Source organism: Otolemur garnettii, unplaced genomic scaffold (assembly GCF_000181295.1).
Source record: "Otolemur garnettii isolate 467f Iridium unplaced genomic scaffold, OtoGar3 scaffold00012, whole genome shotgun sequence".
In the NCBI taxonomy this organism is placed as follows: Eukaryota; Metazoa; Chordata; class Mammalia; order Primates; family Galagidae; genus Otolemur; species Otolemur garnettii.
In genome coordinates, this window is record NW_003852407.1 from 16,395,448 (window position 1) to 16,408,576 (window position 13,129).

Genomic DNA, 13,129 nt, shown 5'->3' on the forward strand with positions numbered 1-13,129 from the left:
AAAAAAAAAAAAAAAAAATTACAACCAGGGTTGTAATTTCCATCACGAGATTTCTGAGCTGACACTTGGGAGGCTGAGGTGAGTGGACGGCTTGAACTCACAAGTTTGAGACCAGCCTGAGCAAAAGCAAGACCATGTCTCTACTAAACATAGAAAAACTGAGGCAAGAGGTTCACTTAAGCCTGAGTTGGAGGTTGCTGTGAGCTGTGACAAGCACTCTACCCAGGGCAATAGCTTGAAACTGTCTCAAAAAAAAAAAAAAAAAAAAGAGGAAAAAAAGAAAAGAAAAGAAAACTGGGGAATTAGTCCATAAGTGCCAACATTCAAATAATTAGAATTTCAGAAAGAACAGCAAAAACAAAGGGAAGGAAACTATCAAAGAAATAAATCAAAAATATGTAAGATGTTTATGTTTATGGAGACTATTTAAAATCTCAAATTAGGAAAATGAAGGAAGGAATATTTGCTTCCTCTCAAGGTGGAGAAACAGGAAGCAGATTTACACTTCTACTCAAACAATAAACAAATTGAGACAAAATATATGAAACAATGGGTTTTAGGGCACTGGACATCAGGCAATAACAAAGATTAATCCGTAGACAGGAAACAAATCAAGTGATTGATCCTATGGTTTCCTCAGCTTGCTGCAAACTTTAGGGAGTTCCCAGGCTGAACTCCCTCTGGGAGAGGGAATCCAGGCAGAGAATCGCGCTCCCTGAGTTAAGGAGACGGAATTCAGAATACCAGGGAGATCAAGGTGGCTAAAATCTCAGGACAGAGAAACCCAGATATCTGCAGACTATTTAAAATCTCAAATTAGGAAAATAAATTCTGCACCTCTGGCTGAGCTGACCATCTGAGGAGATGGTCACTTTCAGTATTAAGTGGAGAAAGCACCAACACAGGAGTGAGAAGGAACGACCCAAGACTGGCGAGGGGATCACAGAACAGTCCCCGATACTGACACCACGCTGGGCACAGTGCCTATTCCCACCAGCCCAGACTGGAAAAACCCACAACTCACAGACCATCGGGTAGCATACTCAGGAAGACCTTGCTTTCGTAATGGGAAATAATTAGCCCTAGATAGAGCACTACCTTGGACCCACTAGAATTGTAAAAATCAGACCCAAAAGGATGAGGCTGTTTCCAAGAAACTTAACTGCATCCTAGAACAAACCTCAAATATATTCACTGAATAAAAAATCTATCCAGCAGCCAACAGTGTAAAATTCATGACGTCCGATGTCAGAACAAAGGTCATCAGGCAATAAAATAAGTAGGAAAATGTAATTTACAATAAAAACAATCAATCAAAGCTGACCCCAAACTGGCAAAGGTGTTGGACTAAGCAGAGACATTAAGATAATTATTAAATAGATATTCTATGTTTTCAAAAAGTGAAACATGTGAGGTTTTTTTTTAAAGACCTAAATCAAACCTCTAAGAATGAAAAACCATAATGTCTGAAATTTCTTAAATGTCCTGGATGAATTAATAACAAATTTGACTTGGCAGAAGCAAAGGAAAAACATAAATAAATAAGATTCTCAGTAAACTATGGGACAATTTCAAGCAGCATAATTATGTAGAAACAGAATCCTCTGGTTCCCACACTGGAGCAAAATGGCTGATTAAAAGCCCCAGAGCTCCTCTGTCTCATAAAGAAGCCAGAACAATGAAGGCACAACTACATTTTAGTGAAAATAATGAGGGAGACTGTCAGGCGCATCGAGGAGTAACAGAAACTCTGGTGAACACAGAAACTCAGGATGGCCACATGAAAAACAGAAGGAAATGCCAAGTTCCACAAACCCTCTCCTAACTCAGAAACCTTGGGAGTTTCTCTGTGGCAAAGAAGTAAGGAAGAGGGTTCCAGTAATGACCATGGACACCTGGGATACCTACTGACCTCACCACTGGGGTCCCCAGAAGTCCACAGGCACCAAACCCAGCTAAGGGAGATACCTGGAGTCCACAAAGCAGTGATGCCCCCAGAGAAAGAGCTGACCCTGTGCCCTGCCCCTGTGGTTTGCCCAGCTACTATGCTATCTTGAAATTAGAACAACCAGGGGTTAACAAACTCCTCTTCATCCATCCCTGAGGCTAAGCCATCACTGCACCATTTCAGTCAAGTGGTCCAACATCCCCAAGCCAAGCTGCAAGAGGTATTTACCAATTGCCACAACCACATCTTCTTCATGAGCCCAAATGAAAGTGGAGCGTCTCCACCTACACTTCCCTCTTTCCCTTTGGGCCAGAGCTGAAGGAGTACTCTGCCTCCTGGGAAAATAGCAACCTGGCCACTCAGAGAGGTTATGTCTCCCTAGTGCCTAAGTTGAAGCAGTACCCTGTATCCCAGGAAATGCTCCCTTGGCCACCCTGGATAGCATTCCACTCTAGTACCTTAGCTGAAGTGGATTCCTGCATCCCAGGGAAATAAATGGTGCCTAGGCCATACAGAACAAGCATGCCTTCCCTAGGTCTTAGCTGAAGACACATTAAACCTGGGAAAGCAGTGCTCTAGCCACACAGAGAAGCTGCACACCCTAGTGCTGAGCTGATATAGTACTCTATGTCCTAGGGAAACAGAGAAGTGGCTGAGCTGAAACACCTCACTGTATAGGCCAAACAAATCTAGAGCTAGACTAGGCAGCTAGAGTCTTAAGATAGTAGCAAACCAAACCAGCAACACATTAAAAAGACCATTCATCATGATTAAGTGGTATTTATGCCAGGAATGCATATGATTCCACATACACAAATTAACAAATGTGATATGTCATATCAACACAATGAATTACAAAAACCATATAATCATCTCAATGGACACAGAAAAAGCATTTGATAAAATTCAACACTCCTTCATGATAAAAAATCTTCCAACATGTTAGGTATAGAAGAAACATATCTCAACACAATAAAAGCCATATGTGACAAACTCATATCATACTAAAAATGGAAAAGTGAAAACCTTCCCTTCTAAGATCTGGACCATGACAAGGAGGAGATCTGGACCATGACAAGGATGCCCAGTACTTTTATTCAACATAGTACTGGAAGTCTCAACCAGACCAGTTAGGCAAGTGAAAGATATAAAAGGCGTCCAAGTTGGAAAGGAAGAAGCCAAACTAGCCTTGTTTGCAGATGACTCAATCTTAGTGTAGAAAACCCTGAGAACTGCAACAACGACAACAAAATCTTGGAACTGATAAATGAGTTCAGTAAAGTTAAAGGATACAAAATTAACATAAAAAATCAGTAGTGTTTCTATGTACCACCACAAAAAAAAAAAGCAGAAAAAGAAAACAATCCTGTTTACAATAGCTACAGAATATTTTAAAATTTAGGAACAAATTTAACCAAGAAGGTGAAAGATCTATAGAACAAAAACTATAAAACCCTAAAGAAAGAAATAGAAGAGACACATGAAAACCGAAAGACATTCCATGTTCATGGATTGAAAGAATTAATAACCATACTACTCAAAGCAATGTACAGAGTCAATGCAATCACTATCAAAATACCAATGTCATTCTTCACAGAAATAGAGAAAACAATCCTAAAGTTTGTATGGAACTCAAATAGCCAAAGCAATCCTGGGTAAAAAGAATAAAGCTGGAGGCATCACACTATCAGACTTCAAAATATACTACAAAGTTGGCTCCACACTCGTAGCACAGTGGTATCCTGCCAGCCACATACACTGAAGGTGGCAGGTTTGAGCCCAGCTGGGGCCAGCTAAACAACAATGACAACTGCAACAAAAAATAGCTGAGTGTTTTGGCAGGTGCCTGTAGTTCCAGCTACTTGGAAGGCTGAGGGAAGAGAATCACTTAAGCCCAAGAGTTTGAGGTTGCTGTGAGCTGTGACACCATGGCACTCTACCAAGGGGGACACAGTGAGACTCTGTCTCAAAAAAAAAAAATAAATAAATAAAAAATATATATATATATACACACACACACTACAAAGTTATTGTAACCAAAACTGCATGATACTGGCATAAAAAAGAACACAAAGACCCACTGACAGAATAGAGAACACAGAAGTAAACCCACTTATTTCTAGCCAACTAATTTTGACGAAGGTACCAGGAATGTTCGCTGGAGAAGAAACAGTCTCTTCCATGAATGGCACTAGGAAAGCCAGATATCCCTAAACGGAAAATGAGTTCCCAGTCTCTCCTATATAAAAGCAACTCAAGATGGGTAAAAGACTTAAATTTAAGTCTTTTAGATTTAAGACACAAAACTGTGAAACTACTAGAAGACATAGGAGAAATGCTTAAGGACAGTCTGGGCAAGGATTTTATGAAGAAGACCTCAAAAACAAGCAACGATAGAAAAAATAGACAAATGGGATGATATAAAACTAAATGGCTATTGTCAAAAAGACAAAAATCACCAATGCTAGCATCGATGTGAAGAAAGGGGGACTCTTACACATTGTCCACAGGAATGTAAATTAGTACGCCCATTATGGAAAGCAGTATGGAGTTTCCTCACAAAAATGAAAATAAAAATATCATATGACCAGCAATCCCACTACTGGGTGTATGTCCAAAGAAAAAGAATCCGTATTTTGAAGAGATACCTGTGCTCCCACATCTATTGCAGCACTATTTATAATAGCCAAGATACGGAATCAGCCTAGGTGTTCACCAACAGATGAAGGGATAAAGAAAGTGTGGTATGTGTACACAGTGGAATGAAAAGACTGTAATTCTGTCATTCATGGCAATCTGGGTAAGTCTGGATAACATCATGTTAACTGAAATCATCCAGGCACAGAAAGATAAACACCACATGTTTTCATTCATATGCCGAAGCTAAAAAAAAAAAAAAGAATAGTTTTGCAAAACTGAAGTTGATAAGGAATTCCTTTCTAAAGGAAACCCACCAAAAAAGCCAACCATAAAGCAAAAGGATGTGTAGATTTGAGCTCATCAAGGTGAAGGATTTCTCTTTGACAAAGGACTCACTAGACCAAGTTTTCAGACAGTTGATAGATCAAGAGACTATATTATAATACCAAAAGCTGACAAGGGATTAATACCTAGAGGACCCTGCATTGGCCAAGATGACAGCCCATGAGCCACATGCTACTAACCTGATTTTAATTAAAATCAATAAAATTTAAAATTCGGTTCTTTACTTGCACAAGCCAAATTTCAAGTGTTCAATAGCTACATAAGGCTATTGGCTACTATATCGGATAGCACAAATACAGAACATTTTAATATATCATAACGTTCCATTAAATAGTACTGTTCTAAAATATACATGGAAATTTTGCAAAACAAGAAAAAAGAGAATTTATTAGAAAAATGGGCAAATGATACAACAAAGGCAAACTGAAATGCAAAGTAAGTATATGAAGTGAAGCTCAATCTCATTCGTAATGAGACAGTAGGTGTCACTTTATAGTCATCCGATTGACCAAACTTACCAACCTATTATCTAGTGTAAGTAATGTGTACATATGTCTGTGACACTGAAATCCCTCTAAAGAAATCCTTGTCTGGAAAGTTGTATATTGCATACAGCAGTTAGAAGCAGAGCACTATATCAAATTTATAGTAGAAATTTTAAATCAGCAAAATTAAAGTCGAGTAATTTTAAAGGAAATAAATGATACCAGTACCAAAAATCTTAAGTAATGCAAATAAAAAAGATTGGAAAATTAAGTGTTTTTTTTTTGTTTGTTTGTTTGTTTTTAGGTTTTGGCCGGGGCTGGGTTTGATCCCACAACCTCCAGCATATGGGGCTGGTGCCTTACTCCTTTGAGCCACAGGCACTGCCTGAAAATTAGGTTTTGTTCAGTAGTTCAAATTATAGGACCCTAAAAGCAAAATGTGGAAATACATATAACACCATAGCTGTTTTTAAGATTCATGAAGTATGCAACCATATGCACCAGACAGATCAGAATAGGACTCTAAAGGAGAAGGACCAACAGGAGAGACGCTCGGAGACGAGGAAGACATAGTTAAAGCGAGACAGAGTCCATGTAGACTGATGAAGACTGTAGGATTTGTAAGGAGCCTCTGCCCTTGTGAACACAGAAAGGGAAAAGGAATAATTAAAAGGCGTGGGCTATTTAGAGAGAAAACAAATTGAAAGGTCAGCAGTGTGAAAGCAACTTGGAAAGAGAACTTCATTTTTTCTGTGGTCTGTATTCTACTGTCCCGCTTTGGCTCCAGGGGAAGAAACGAAATAGGAAATAAAATTCATTGCAATTGAATTTTTAAAATGGCAACTCAATAATGTCTACTCTCAAGGGAGTGAAAGGACAGTGCAAGCTGAACCTGGCACTTATCTAAATTTCATTTCACTCATAGTAAAGTAACAAGAGACAGTCTGATTTATACCTATGTCAGGAAAACGTGAAAGATTTTACTACTGGTATCCTTCCTAGAAACAAGGCAGGGATGCCACAAAAACACCTTCAATATTGCCCATCACCTGTAGAATGAGGTCATTCACGACCTGGCCCACAGACCCTTTCCATCCCACCCCAGTAATGTGAACTCAGCTTCACCCAAATAGACTCAGTGTTCCAGCAATAGATCTTGAGATTGCCTGACCACCTGCCTGGGAAGTGTCACTTGCTAATGACTCTTTAATGACCTGCCTAATTCTTACCCATTTCCTGTGACCTTTTCATATCTCTCCTGTCCTGAGTGAATGTTCCCCTGCGTGAATTGCAAAACGCACTTGTCCGTACCATTCATTGGCTGGTAGTTATTTTCTTTTAGCATTTTGGAGCTATCATTCCATTGTTTCATGGATACCATTGTTTCTGCCTAGCAGTCAGCCTTGAATTTATGATCTTTAATCTTTTTTGTACAATTCTCAACTATTAACTCTTCAAATACTGCTTCCGTCCTACTTACCTGCCCCTCTTCTTTGGGGACTCCTTTCTGTAGTTTCTTTGTCTCTCACCCTGGCTTCTGATTTTTGCATCTTTTTCTCTTCCAGTACTATACTCTGGATATTGCCTTCTGATCATCAGAAGTTTACTAATTTTCTCTTCAACTGTCTATTCTTCTGTTAACCCCATCCACTGAATTAGTAGTTTCTACAGCTGCATTTACAGTTCTACAATTTTCTTTTGATTTTTTTTTATATTTTGTGTTTTTCTGCCAACACAGTCTCATATTTCATCTCTCAATGAACATAGCAAGCACAATCATTAAAGTCTGAGTCATAACTGCCTTCTACATCTCATGGGAGTCTGTCGTTTCTGCTGGTTGTCATTTAAATGTTTTTGTCCCTTTGCATGTCTTGTTAGTTTTCTTTTTTCAAAAGAGAAAAGCTACATAACATAAAAGTTGTCGTTTTACGGTGCACAGATCAGTGACACGAAGCACATTTACGATGCTGTGCAGCCACTACCTCTATTTAGTTCCAAGATATTTTTATCACCCCAAAAGAAAACCCTATCGTCATTAACCAGTCACTACCCATTTCCCCCCTTCCTGTAACTACTGGCAACCACCCATCTGCATTCTGTCTTTGTTTATATCTTTGTATTTAATATGGGTTTCTGACGGGCAAGGCTTAGTTGCATCCTGCTTTGCTTGGGCCCCCTTCCCTGCACTGTTGCCTGAAAACTCTCAAACCAATAAGCTGGGTCAATCATTTATTTCTCTTATCTTAAGGATTACCCATCCTATGTTGCTTGATGTCTAGTGTCTTGAAACCATCGTCTCATATATTTCGTATGTTTTTCTTTTTGTTGTTGTTTCAATTGGGATGGTGAATATGGTCTCTGTTAATCAACCTTGGATAGGAGCCAAAGTCCGCTGCCCTTGAATATATAATTCAAACATACTTTAGTTTAGCAGCTAAAATTTCTATTTAAATTTTTAATTAATTAAAATGTCATTGTAGCTTTTATCGAGGCATGCTGGTATTTGATCACATTTTAATCAAGACATTGACCAATCTGACTCCTCGTTTCCCTGCTAACTTGTAGTACATAAAATATGCTCATTTCTTCCAAATCTCTTTTGCTTGTAACCAACAAGTGGCAGCCCCCAGACCCTCTTTTCCCTAGGAGCTGGTGAGAACATCACATGCTTGTGATTTGCTCAAGACATTCCTACTCCCAGAAGCTGTCTATCGCTGGCCTCCCTCCTTAAAACTGGGATCATCCCATTCACCTCCCTCAGTGTCCAAGAACCAGTGAGCTCTGTGCAAGCCTGTTAGAGCTCTGGGGTTTTTTGATATTTGTTTTTAAATCCACCCTAGTCAACTTCTAGGTGTTTGTAGATTTCTAAAACCAATCTGTATTTACATGAAGATATTTCTGAGTTGAGGTATTTCCCTTCTTCCCCTTTTTTTTCCCATCAGCCTGTAGTGCTTCTACACGACCCAGCTGCCCTCTGCTGCGCAGCCCTGACTCTCTCGGGATGGAACCTTGTCTGAGAACCCGGGTGCTGTGGTATGCATGTGCTCAGGTACCTTGACCGGTCTCAGCACACACCTGCGAGTCCCCCACCACACCACACAGGCGGGCTCGCTCTCGCATTGGCTCTAACACACCACACTAAGGAGCCTTTAAACAAGAAGTGGGCTTTTTGTCATGCTCAAACCTCACCCATCACAAAAACACCCTCCTTGAGTTATTGCCCCATCTCTTCCTGCCCTTTCTCGGGCCCACTTCTTGAAAGGAACTGTCTGCACTTGCTCCCTCCATGTCCTCACACCTGGCTGATTGCAATCCCAGCCTCTGCCCCTCCTCCAGCCTCCCGGACCCTCTACCACTCGCCTCCAGGCCTCCTCCCACCCACAGCAGCAGCAGCGTCTGAAGCTGCAGACCCACCCCTTGCCGTCCTAATTTCTCTGCCAGTCCCCACTCTCTGCTCCTTCCTTCTGTTCCCGCCCTGTTTTGTTGAAAGTTCTGGGGGGCTGTGTCCCCACTCCTTTTTTTTTCTTCCAGGAGAACACATGTGGCTTTGACCTTGAGGAAGGAGAAGACTTTGTAAATGAGGGGAGTGTGCCAAGCCACAGGTGATGTATCTCAAAAGAATTGTAGGGGACGAGAATTAAATCAGCTGGAAGAGAATGGGGACACTTAGGACATGCCTGCTGCTTCCAGGTGTGGCATCTAAACACTGTATTCAGAATACAGAAAATGTAAATTAATCAAGGCAAGAGGTTCCCACAGATAAATTATCATCACATCTAATATTGCATGTAAGCGTACAGCAGTATGCAAAACCAGAATGCTGACTAAGATTTCCTGGTCTCAAAATTGCTAGGAGGAATATGGCATCAACACACTGCTCCTCCCTCCTGTGGGAAAGGAACCATCCAGCTGTGTTGCTCTAGTCTGGATCACACACATCTGCGCTGGAGAGAAGTAACAGGAGACACTGCTCTGCTAGGGCCTGTAATTACGCTTTAATCACCAGGACCTGTAACTACAACTTTGTGCAATTGCCAGTCTCAGCCTGGAAATCTTCTCCCTTTGGGCCAAGACTTCCCTCCTTCCCAGCTGAGCTTTCGTCCGCCTCTCCCAGGAGTCCTCTACCATCTCATTTGTCCCCTTTGTGTGAACGTTTGGTCATTCACACTTCATCCGGCTGTGACTCAGGTGACTCAGGGACAAGCCTTCTCTCTTCAGCCGGTCTGATCTGTCAGGGCACCTGGGAAAGCACCTTCCCTGCCATGGGCACTTGGTGACTGTTCGTGAACTGGCGTCTGTCTGTAAATTCCTGCAGAAGGGCAGGGATGACTGCACAGGGGTGGCACCACAACTTGTGGTTGCTCACCGCAGCCTTACCCACCCAGCAGCCATAAAGTGCCACCAGAGAGCCCTTACGGAGCACTTTGCCAGCCCCTGCCACAAACATAGTTCTCTATTTGGAATGACGAGGGGTGTTGAATTGGGTGCTTCCTTCTTATTCTGTAGCACATCCCATCCCAAGTGCCCTTGGAGGGAGTCAGAGATGTGGCAGGGACAGTGGGAGTCAGTGTGTCTGGGCTGAGTTATAATCGAGGCCCTGCTCAGTTCAGGCTGTGTGGGACACGGCAGGTGGCAGGCGGTGTGTGCTTAATAATCGGATATCATCTTGATGTATTCAAGTCATTCCAACAGTCCAAATCCCTTTCTGATCCATTTCTACACCTTTCCCATTGAGCTCCCTGAAGACTTCCCTGCCCTGAGCCTCCTAGTGGCCAATTCTACTCTCCCCTTGCTTCTGCATAGGCTGACCTGGGCCTCTGCTCCCTTCTCAGTCACCTGGGTACCAGGTATGAGCCACCACACTCTGGGCTCCCAGTCCTCATCATCTCGGCAACCATCCTGTCCCTTCTCAACCCCTCAGCTACTGACTCCCATAGCCTGAGCCCAGGTCTAATTTTCTCCAATGAATGCACCAACTTCAGAAGCTTCTTGGCAGCCTCCTGTTCTGTCATCTTAGTTCTGCTCACAGCAGAATCCCAGCTCGAACACTTCGGTCCACAGGGTATGCTCTGCAGGGCCAGGTTCTCACCTTCTTTGTCAGACTGAGCCCCACTTGGAAAAGCCCTGAGGTGGCACTTCACACAGATGTAACCACCGTGCATCCTTTCTCCCCCCCGGGAGCAAAACCCTAGCATGTTTTAACCAGACCTCACCAGGGACAGGACAGGGACTTCACAGCCAGGAGGACCCTTCAGAAATCTCAAATGCACACAGGCTCACCACAATCTTTGGACGAGTTCACATCTCCTCCCCACTCTACTTAAATCTTCTACTCCCACTCCCCCCCCACAAGCCCAGCAGAGATTCACTGCTGCTGGGAGAAGGTAGAAGCAAGAGCTCTCCACTCCCAGGGGTGGGGCGGGAAACCTCTCGGGCTCAGGATCCTACAGGAGAATAAACCCGATGGCCACTGCCGCCTCTCCGAGCCATCCCACTGAACTCCACCCGCCAGGCTGCCCTTATGTGGGGCGGTGGCTTCATGGAGATGTGATCAGAAGGTGCTGTTCATTTCTCCTGCAGTGAGCTAAGTTCTTTCCTGCCCCACGGAAAAAATCTTGGGTAAAAAAACCAAACTGGGGTAGCTCTTAAGAGCTTTCTAGATATTTATGAGTAACAAAAGATACCCTAGTCACTATCAGTCCGTAATTAGAATGTTATATGCAACATAATAACAATAAACTTGAAATGGGCTGGATTTTCCTTTCATGGTGGGTCCACTGCAGTCTGGCCACCTGCAAGGGAAGAGGTCTTGATTCATTTCTCTCCTTTCCTCTAAGCTCTTTTGTTACTTCAGCTCCACCCCTTGCTGTGGGTTTTGGCTGCACCCCAGGTGGGGTGAGGAGGGTGGGGCACCAGCATCCTCACGCGGCTTGGAATTTTATGATCATCTGGCCTCAGCCCTCTCTTTGAAGCAGGTTCTTTCCTCCCCAGGGTACTTGGGTGGAATTTTCGGAGACACCCTAGTCTCTGGAGCTCTCTGTCTAGTTGGTCACTCAAGATAACTTCCTCAGCCTTTCTGGGACTGAGGGAACCTCAGAACTTACTCTGCTGTGGGCTGTGCTCTCCAGGGAGCCCTCTCAGATGGGCTATAAAATGACCAGCTTTCTCGCTGGGGTGCCCCAAGCTTGGTCCTTGGGAAACAGTCCCACATTCCCTTTGCTCCAGCAGCCCCTCTTACCCCCGCTGCCTCCCTCCACAGCAGTGAAATGTACTGACTTGTGGCTGCTGCTGTTCTAAAGGAGGAAGGCAGTAGAGAGCCAGGGAGCAGGCATGTTCTAAAGGGGAACGGACAACCTGAGTTTAACAGCGTGGTCCCCAACGCCTGGGGGACAGACAGGATTGGTACCCGTCTGTGGTCTCTTAGGAGCCAGGCCACACAGCAGGAAGTATGGCTTTCTTTTACAGATGAGGAAACTGAGACACCAGGCAAATTCACTTGTCTCAGGTACCCTGACCAGGAAAGGACAGTTCAGGAGAGCTGTGCTAACTGCCCCCGATCTAGCGTGATTTCCATTACACCATTACACTGGAAAACAGACAAGATCAATCGGAAACACGGTCCTAGACTCAGGTTTAGAGTGAAAAGGTGGTTATAGACCACTTTCTACTTTTCAAGTTAAGCAGAGCTGTACCAGACAAAGAGGGTCAGCCAATATGCAGAGACGGGATAGGTCTCCAAACTTTGTCAGAAGTCCGGTGATTCTGGCAAACAGTGAGAGTAGCCTCTCAAAGGCAGTTCTGTTCTTCCAGTACCAAAATCAAAGTTTTATATATAAAACTTCAACACAAAGATCACATTAACCCTTATTTTAAATAATTATCAGCATAACTCAGTGACCTATTACAACATTCTAATTCAAAAGTTAATCTCCTAAATCAGTCGACCTAAACTACTCCAGATAGGCATCTTTAGGGTGGGAGGTAAATTGACAAAACAGTAAGAATGGGAGACAGGAGGTCAAGTTCACTTAGGACCTAAAGCGACCGACCAGCTGTGTCATGCTGGCCCTAGCATGGCTGACTCCATCGTATTCTCACTACACGAGCTTTCAGAGCCATTGCTTTGAAAAGACTTGTGGCTTTTAGACTGAAATGCCAAGGCCAGAGGATGAAGACCGTAGGGGTGAGGGAAACTTGCCCTTTCCCCTGAAAAATTCACTGAAAGATCAACTCAGAATTAAGACAGATTGATAAGAGATTTTTTTTTTTTTACCATGTACCCTGGGAGAAAGCACAGAGTGGTTACTCAGTAACCCAATGCAGTTTTGATGTTTTTATACACACCTTTAGAGGGGTGGGGGGGAATGGGTAATTGTGTTCAGGGCTAACAAATGTTGCTAAGGAGGAGAACTGGATGGGAGAAACAGATTGACCTGTAAATTAACCTGAGACAAGGACAGAGTGTTTTCAATGATTTGGGCCTGTCTGCTAGCATTCTTGATCTTCTTTCCTGCAATATGTCGAGATAACGAGGAGAGGAAGGGAAGTCAACTGTCCCCTATGATCTTCTGACCTGGTTAGTCCAGTTTATGAAGATAGAGGGAAAGCCCCGTCCAATAGCCAATCTCTAAGGACCTTAATTCAAAATATTTATATCAAGTAGCATATTTGAGGTGAAACTTCCTGAGCTCCTTTAAGACCAGGGCCACTG